Source organism: Otolemur garnettii, unplaced genomic scaffold (genome assembly GCF_000181295.1).
Source record: "Otolemur garnettii isolate 467f Iridium unplaced genomic scaffold, OtoGar3 scaffold00008, whole genome shotgun sequence".
Classification (NCBI taxonomy): domain Eukaryota; kingdom Metazoa; phylum Chordata; class Mammalia; order Primates; family Galagidae; genus Otolemur; species Otolemur garnettii.
Genome location: NW_003852403.1, coordinates 5,935,714 through 5,943,036, shown reverse-complemented (window position 1 = coordinate 5,943,036; position 7,323 = coordinate 5,935,714). Strand labels below are relative to the sequence as shown.

Genomic DNA, 7,323 nt, shown 5'->3' with positions numbered 1-7,323 from the left:
ACAATATGAGGAACTGTATTAAGGGGTCACAGCATTAGGAAGGTTGAGAACCACTGGTCTATCAGCATAGGTTTTTATCCTTTCTTTATAAAGTCTTTCCCAAAGGCCCCACCTCCAAATGCCATCAACATAGGAATTCGGGAATTAAGTTTCCAACAGTTGAATTTTAGGAGGACATATTCAAACAAGCAGAAACCACCTAGGTCTGGTGTTCTTATGTGAGGCAATTACTTGATAAACTTCTATTCTATGGAAATCAATCCTTTTATGCTTTCCATGTCCTGGTTATTTTTGGTAGCTGTATTCACCTAAAAAATGATTTTCCTTTCCTCTAGGTTTTCAAATGCATGGAGATTGCAAAAGAATCTCTCATGGTTTTTAAAATCTCGTCCATCAGAGCGCTTGAGGCTGGAGGTTGTGGCATCTGCAAGTTGGAAGTTTGAGTTTGGAGCTCCAGCCTGGATCATCGAGGTTGTTTGCAATGACCATCTGAAGAAGAAGGTCCGTGTTCATTGCAACACTGGTGACACCACTGAGGACCTTAGGAAGCTGACTGAAGCCCAAACTGGCACCTATTGGAACAGATTGTCCTGAAGTAGTGGTACACAATTTTTAAGGACCACGGGTGCCTAAGTTACTATGAAATCCTTGGTGGGATGAACTTGGAGCTTTATTACCAATAGAGCAGACTTCCTTTCCCCCAGTCTACCATAGTTTCCTCTTACACTGGTCTGGAGGCTTGTTTTTAAAGAGTCACATTAAAAACTCACATTAGAAAGGAGTCACCAACGGCCAGGAGACAATATGCCTAAGTTTTACTGTGACTACTGCGATACGTACCTCACCCATGACTCTCCATCTGTGAGAAAGACACACTGCAGTGGGAGGAAGCACATCGAGAATGTGAGGGACTACTATCAGAAATGGATGGAAGAGGAGGCCCAGAGCCTGATTGACAAAACAATAGCTGCATTTCAACAAAGAAAAGTACCTCCTACTCCATTCTCTGCTCCTCCTCCTGCAGGGCCGATGATTCCACCTCCCCCCAGGCCGATGGTTCCACCTCCCCCCTATATTCCAGGTCCTCCTCATCCTGGTATGATGCCAGCACCCCATATGTGGGGCCCTCCCATGATGCCGACGATGGGTTCTCAGGCAATGATTCCACCTCCTCCCTATGTTCCGGGTCCTCCTCATCCTGGTATGATGCCAGCACCCCGTATGTGGGGCCCTCCCATGGTGCCGATGATGGGTCCTCCTCCTGGGATGATGCCAGTGGGACCTGCTCCTGGAATGATGCCCACTCAATGATAAGACCTCCCCCTGGTCCCATGTTGGTGCCCACCGGTCCTGGAATGACTTGACCCAACAGATAAGGGTAGAGAGGAGTTTTCTTTATGTCAGTTTCATATTACTTGTTCTGTTTCACCAGGAGATCTTAGTGCTGTGACTTTGGGGGTTTTTGTTTTTGTTTGCAGTTTTTGGCTGGGGCTGGGTTTGAGCCCACCACGTCCGGCATACGGGGCCAGCACCCTACCCCTTTGAGAGTGCCGGCCTGTGTATTTTCTTAATAGCATTGTAAGGAAGACTTGCTCCTCCTTCCTATAAAAGACAGAATAGTTTTGAAGGGAAGAAGTAAACCAAAAAAGGGGCAGTTTTTATTTGTATTATGAAATGTGAAAATAAAACTGTTAAGTATTTTAGTTTAAAAATAAAATAAAATAGAATACAACCAAAACTCACTTTAATGTGGAAGTCACCGGAAGTGAGGCTGTGCAAGTAGTGAAACCTGCTGGGTGGGAGCCTGCTGGGTGCTGTAGGCTGGTGGGCTGATGGGGTGGCAGATGAGGAGGAAGGAGCCTGCTTTTGAAGAAGAAAATAAAGAAATTAGAGGATGTGCAGAAGGTGGACAGGGTAAAAGCCAGAGACTTTTTTCTGAATAATTGAGATGTATGATGTATGGCTTCGGAGATGAAAAGACTCCTTGTACTAAGTCAGTAGAGCTTCTTGAAGAGTATCTCCTCTTTAATATCTACTGTGATAGAGTTCATTACTGAAATGACTCACAAGGCCATGTCTACTGGCAGACAAGGTTGAGTACAAGTTGAAGATATCATCTTCTTGATTCAAAAGGATCCCGGAAAGTTTGCTAGGGTTAAAGACTTGTTTGCTATGAATGAAGAATTGAAATGGGCTAGAAAAGCATTTGATGAAGCCAACTGTGGATTCTGACATTTTTTTCTAGTTTCTGAAACCCCATTATGTTCTAGGAAAACCATATGTAAGAATTGTTATATTTTCTACAGTAAGGTCCACATATCTACCTATGTAATGAAAGGTAGAGAAATCAAGTTTTCTGCCTTTATTTTCATGGCTTTGACTTTTATACTGACATTGGAATAATTGCCTGCCTTTGTATGACCATACTTGAATTAGTTACTGAGTTTCAATGACCACAGATAAGTTAAAGCACCTTTCATACCATGCAGTTCTTTCTGTTAACCAGGGATGAAATATTAATAGTGTTCATATGTTAAACATATTTGAGCCATTGTGAGCTGTGCGTTAGCTGCTTAATATGTAAAACCTAAATGGCATCTCTGAAAGCTGAAATATGTGCTTTAGGTATTCTGATGTTTTTATATGAAAGTAGTCTGAGATTACTGAGATTTCATTTAAAGTGATGATATAGGAACAGACAAATTTTTATAGATGTTTATCTGTTTTTTTTTTTTTTTTTTTTGAGACAGAGCCTCAAGCTGTCCCCCTGGGCAGAGTGCCGTGGCATTACAGCTCACAGCAACCTCCAACTCCTGGGCTCAAGCGAGTCTCCTTCCTCCGCCTCCCAAGTAGCTGGGACCACAGGCACCCGCCACAACGCCTGGCTATTTTTTGGTTGCAGCCGTCACTGTTGTTTGGCGGGTCCGGGCTGGGGATTCGAACCTGCCACCTTAGGTGTACGTGGCTGGCGCCTTAGCCGGTTGAGCTATAGGCGCCCAGCCGATGTTTATCTGTTTTAATAGCCGATTTCTTTTTCTTTCTTTCTTTTTTTTTTTTTTGCAGTTTTTGTCCAGGGCAGGGTTTGCACCCCCTAACCTCTGGTGTATGGGGCCAGCCGCCTACTCCTTTGAGCCACAGGCACCACCATGGCTGATTTCTTTTAATATTCCTTTCTTCTGATAATGAGAATTATTTTATTTTCTTGGAGAAACAAAGTTTCATGTGAATCTTCCACATTGGAAAGCTTTTTTGATTTAAGACTTTGGGGGGATTATACTAGACTATTTGTTAAGTTTTGGGAGAAGCTTCTTTAAAAAAATATTTCCAGTGGTAAGAATGGCATTGCCTAAAAATGGAATGGCATCGATGGCAAGACACGCATTTAGGGTAATGTTTTATTTGCATATTTGTAAGTACTTATTCATTGTGGAAACATATACTAGATGAAAACCCTGTGTGTCTGTGGAAGTCACTTTTTTTTTTTTAGTTTTCTTATACAATGTCTTTTACCTTGAGATATATATATTGGGGGGGGAGGCATCTAAGGTGTTTAATAGAAAACTGACATCCCAAATAACGAAGTGTTCTATTTAGTTTCTACAACAGTTATCCCTAGGCCTTAGTCATTACATTTTCATTTAAGGTATTATTTTACTTTCATGACTACAAAGTGAGGCACTCGTACAAAATAGACAGGAATGAAAACATATATACTGTCTTATCTTTATGTTATATTAATGCCAAAGACATTGTCAGGGATTATTTAGAAGAAGCCCTTACTAAAGATGGCTATTTTAAAAAAATGCCACAGGGTAGTAATAGGCCAAAAAGAAAACATCTGATTGAGGGGCAAATTAAATAGGTAAATTCAGTTAGAGCATCACCATGAATTAGGCTTTTACTTTTTTTTTATTTTTTATTTTTCTTTTTAGCAGTTTTTGGCCAGGGCTAGGTTTGAACCCACCACCTCCAGCAAATGGGGCCTACTCCTTTGAGCCACAGGCACTGCCAGAATGAGGCTTTTAATAATACTTTAGTGGTAAGACATTTTAGTATTGTTTTCTCTTGATGCCTGAATAATTAACATTCTAAAAGAATATTTTAAACATAATATTTTAATTTTACAATGTAAAAAATTGTTCACAGTAAGTAAAGAGCTTAAAATATTCAATCTTGAATGCCTTGTTATATTTTTATGTTACATTCAGAGTAAATAAAAATGAAACAAAAATCTCTTTAAGTGGCTCAGAAAAGGGCCATGTGAAAGAAAAATATTGGGTAAAATTTTACCAGTAGAGACTTAGGATTTAGAGGGATGGATTTGAGTTACCGTCCCATGGAAAGTCTTCATATGAAAATCCATATATGGGTTTTTGTACGTACATCATCAAATTATTATTGCATTTAGGTTGAAATAAGGATTAAAATTGCATTAAAATAGATCCCTGAATATTCCTCTTTATGAAACTTGACTTTTTGTGTGCCACTTAAAAATGTTACCTATAAATCAGTATTTGGGAAAATTTTTCCTTCTTAACCTGTTAATGTTAAGAAATAAAGTATAAAATATTAAACAAAAAAAACCCTCTCACATTATTATAAACTTAGATACTGCAAAAAAATCTCAGTTAACAAACATTTCCTCTTTCGTATCTTTTGTATTTATACATTTTTTACTTACATTAATTTTAAAACTATGGTTAAAACATGAAATTTGCCATAAAAACTCCCTTTAAGTATATAGTTTACTAATTTCTCTCCTTGATAAAATCAATTAGTAGTTTGTCTAACTGACTTCATCAAATCAGGATTTTGATTTGTTTACAGATTGTTTTTAAGTATGTGACTGGCTGGGAACAGTGACTCACACCTGTGATCCTCCCACTCTGGGAGGACAAGACAGGTGGATTGCTTGATCTGTGGAGTTTGAGAGTAGCCTGAGCAAGAGCCAGACCCCATCTCTACTGAAAGTAGAAACAGGCCCACATGTGCAGTTTGGGGATTCTGTAATGTGGGCTAATCTTACTGGGGTTAGGTGATATCTCAAAGTGGTTTTGGTTTGTATTTCTCTGATGATTAAAGATGATGAGCATTTTTAAATGCGTTTGTAGGCCCTGTCTCTATCATCATTAGAGAAGTTTCTATTCAGGTCTCTTGCCGACAAAGAAATGGGGTTCTTTGTTATTGATGAGCTTGAGATCCCTGTGGATTTTCGTTATCAGACCTTTGTCAGAAAAATAACCTGTAAAAATCTTCTCCCATTCAGAAGGCTGTGTGTTTGCTTTACTTATAGTGCCCATAGCTGTGCAGAAGTTTTTAGCTTGATGAGAGCCCAGTAATATATTTTTGGTGTCATTTCAATTGACAGGGGGGTCCTCATAAAATATTCTCCCATCCCACTATCATCAAGCATTTTCCTGCACTCTCTTGTAGTTTTTTTTTTTGAGACAGAGTCTCAAGCTGTTGCACTGGGTAGAGTGCTGTGGCATCATTCATCACTTTCAACTCAGGCTCAAGGAATCCTCTTGCCTTGGTTTATTTATTTATTTATTTTTTTCATTTTTTAGTATAGATGGAGGTGTCACTTTTTCTCAGGCTGGTATTGAACTGGTGAGCTCAAGCAATCCACCTGCCTTGTCCACATGCCTAGAGTGCTAGGATTACAGGTGTGAGCCACCGCACCCAGCCTCTTCTAGTATTTTGACAGTTTCTTGTCTTAGGTTTCAATCTTATTTCCAGTGAGAATCAATTTTTGTTAGTGAAGAAAGGTGCAGGTCCAAGTTCAGTCTTCTACAGGTTGCTAGCCAGTTCACCCAGCACCATTTGTTAAATAGGGACTCCTTCCCTAATGTATGTTTTTGTTAGGCTTATCCAGGACCAAATAATATGTGCTTGGAGCAAGAGAAGGGAGAAATGAGGGGCAGGGAGGGCGAGTGGAAGGAGGGTATTTGGTGGGATCTTACCTAATGCACACAATGTGAGGGTACATTTCAGAACAACTAAGTATATTATAAACGTTTTACCACAAAAATAAGTGAGGTGATGGTTATAGTAATGACTTTGATTTAAACATTCCACATTGAATACCAAATCATCACATTGTACCCTATAAATATATACAGTTATGATTTAATAAAAAGTAAGTTTGAACAAAATAAAAGTAGAAACAAATTATCCAGGCAGGGCGTGGTGACAGGATCCTGCAGTCTCAGTTATGGGAGAGGCTGACATAGGAGGATCACTTGAACTCAGGACTTTGAGGATGCTATGAGCTAGGCTGATGCCCTGGAATTCTAGCCTGGATCAGCAGAGTGAGACTTTGTCTTTTAAAAACATTAACAACAAAATCTGTGACCTGACCCAATCATTTTAATCTAAGCCAAGCAATTTAAACACATCAAGTGGTCACTTTCAGTCCCTTTGAAATGTTTAGTAACCTTTGATTGGAATATCAAAGATCAGTATCCTCTGGATACTGCTGAGGAAGGACACAGGAGGAGCATTTTCTCGATATACATTGAAACATGTTTTGATTCTTCATGGACAATTTGGCTCAATAGAATATCTTTAGGTCACATTGTTTTCTTACTTTTTGTTTTTTTTTTTGAGACTAAGATTCACTTGGTAGAGTGCAGTGGCATCACAGCTCACAGCAACCTCCAGGTCTTGGGCTTAGGTGATTCTCTTGCGTCAGCCTCCCGAGTAGCTTCAACTACAAGTTCCTGCCATGACCCTGGGTATTTTTTGTTACAGTTTGGCCAGGGCCTGGTTCAAACCTGACACCCTCGGTTTATGAGGCCGGCGCCCTACTCACTGAGCAGGTGCTGCCCTGTTTTCTTACATTTTTTAGTTGTTCTTACATTGCCTTTTTGATCTCCAGTCAAATGCCCTTCTCATAAATCTTCACGATTTGCCTATGGACTCAGAGGAATTTTTACTTTAGTTTATAATACCTTGTGTTTTATTCTAGAGCTGTTATAAAAAAAATCTCTCAGGATAGTGAACCCAAGAAGGTGAATCCTTTAACTAAGGTGAAGCTGATCAATAAGCTGAATGAGTGGATGTCCAGCTTGGGTGGCATATCAGGTGTTCTGGGACTTTGTGTATAAGGACAGGCCTAGATCTTCTTGAGAGGGCTTTCTGTGAACTGACCGAAGGGGACATCATCTGTATGTTGTCACAATACCAGGTGACTGTTAACATTTATCTCATGTGGGACAAGAAGACTGGGAAATCCAAAGGATTCTGTTTCCTCTGCTATGAAGACCAGAGGAGCACAATTCTTGCCATTGACAATTTCAGTGGAATCAAGATCAATGGGCA

The 7,323-nt window shown here is 39.7% G+C and overlaps 3 pseudogenes; all 3 read left to right on the top strand.

Moving 5' to 3' along the window:
• The window catches only part of LOC111723137, a 2,318-nt pseudogene extending 1,635 nt beyond the window's left edge, over window positions 1-683 (top strand).
• Window positions 684-804: 121 nt separating this feature from the next.
• On the top strand, window positions 805-1,311 carry LOC111723123 (annotated as a pseudogene).
• Window positions 1,312-1,844: 533 nt separating this feature from the next.
• Window positions 1,845-2,232, top strand: LOC100958971 (annotated as a pseudogene).
• The last annotated feature ends 5,091 nt before the right edge of the window (window positions 2,233-7,323 follow it).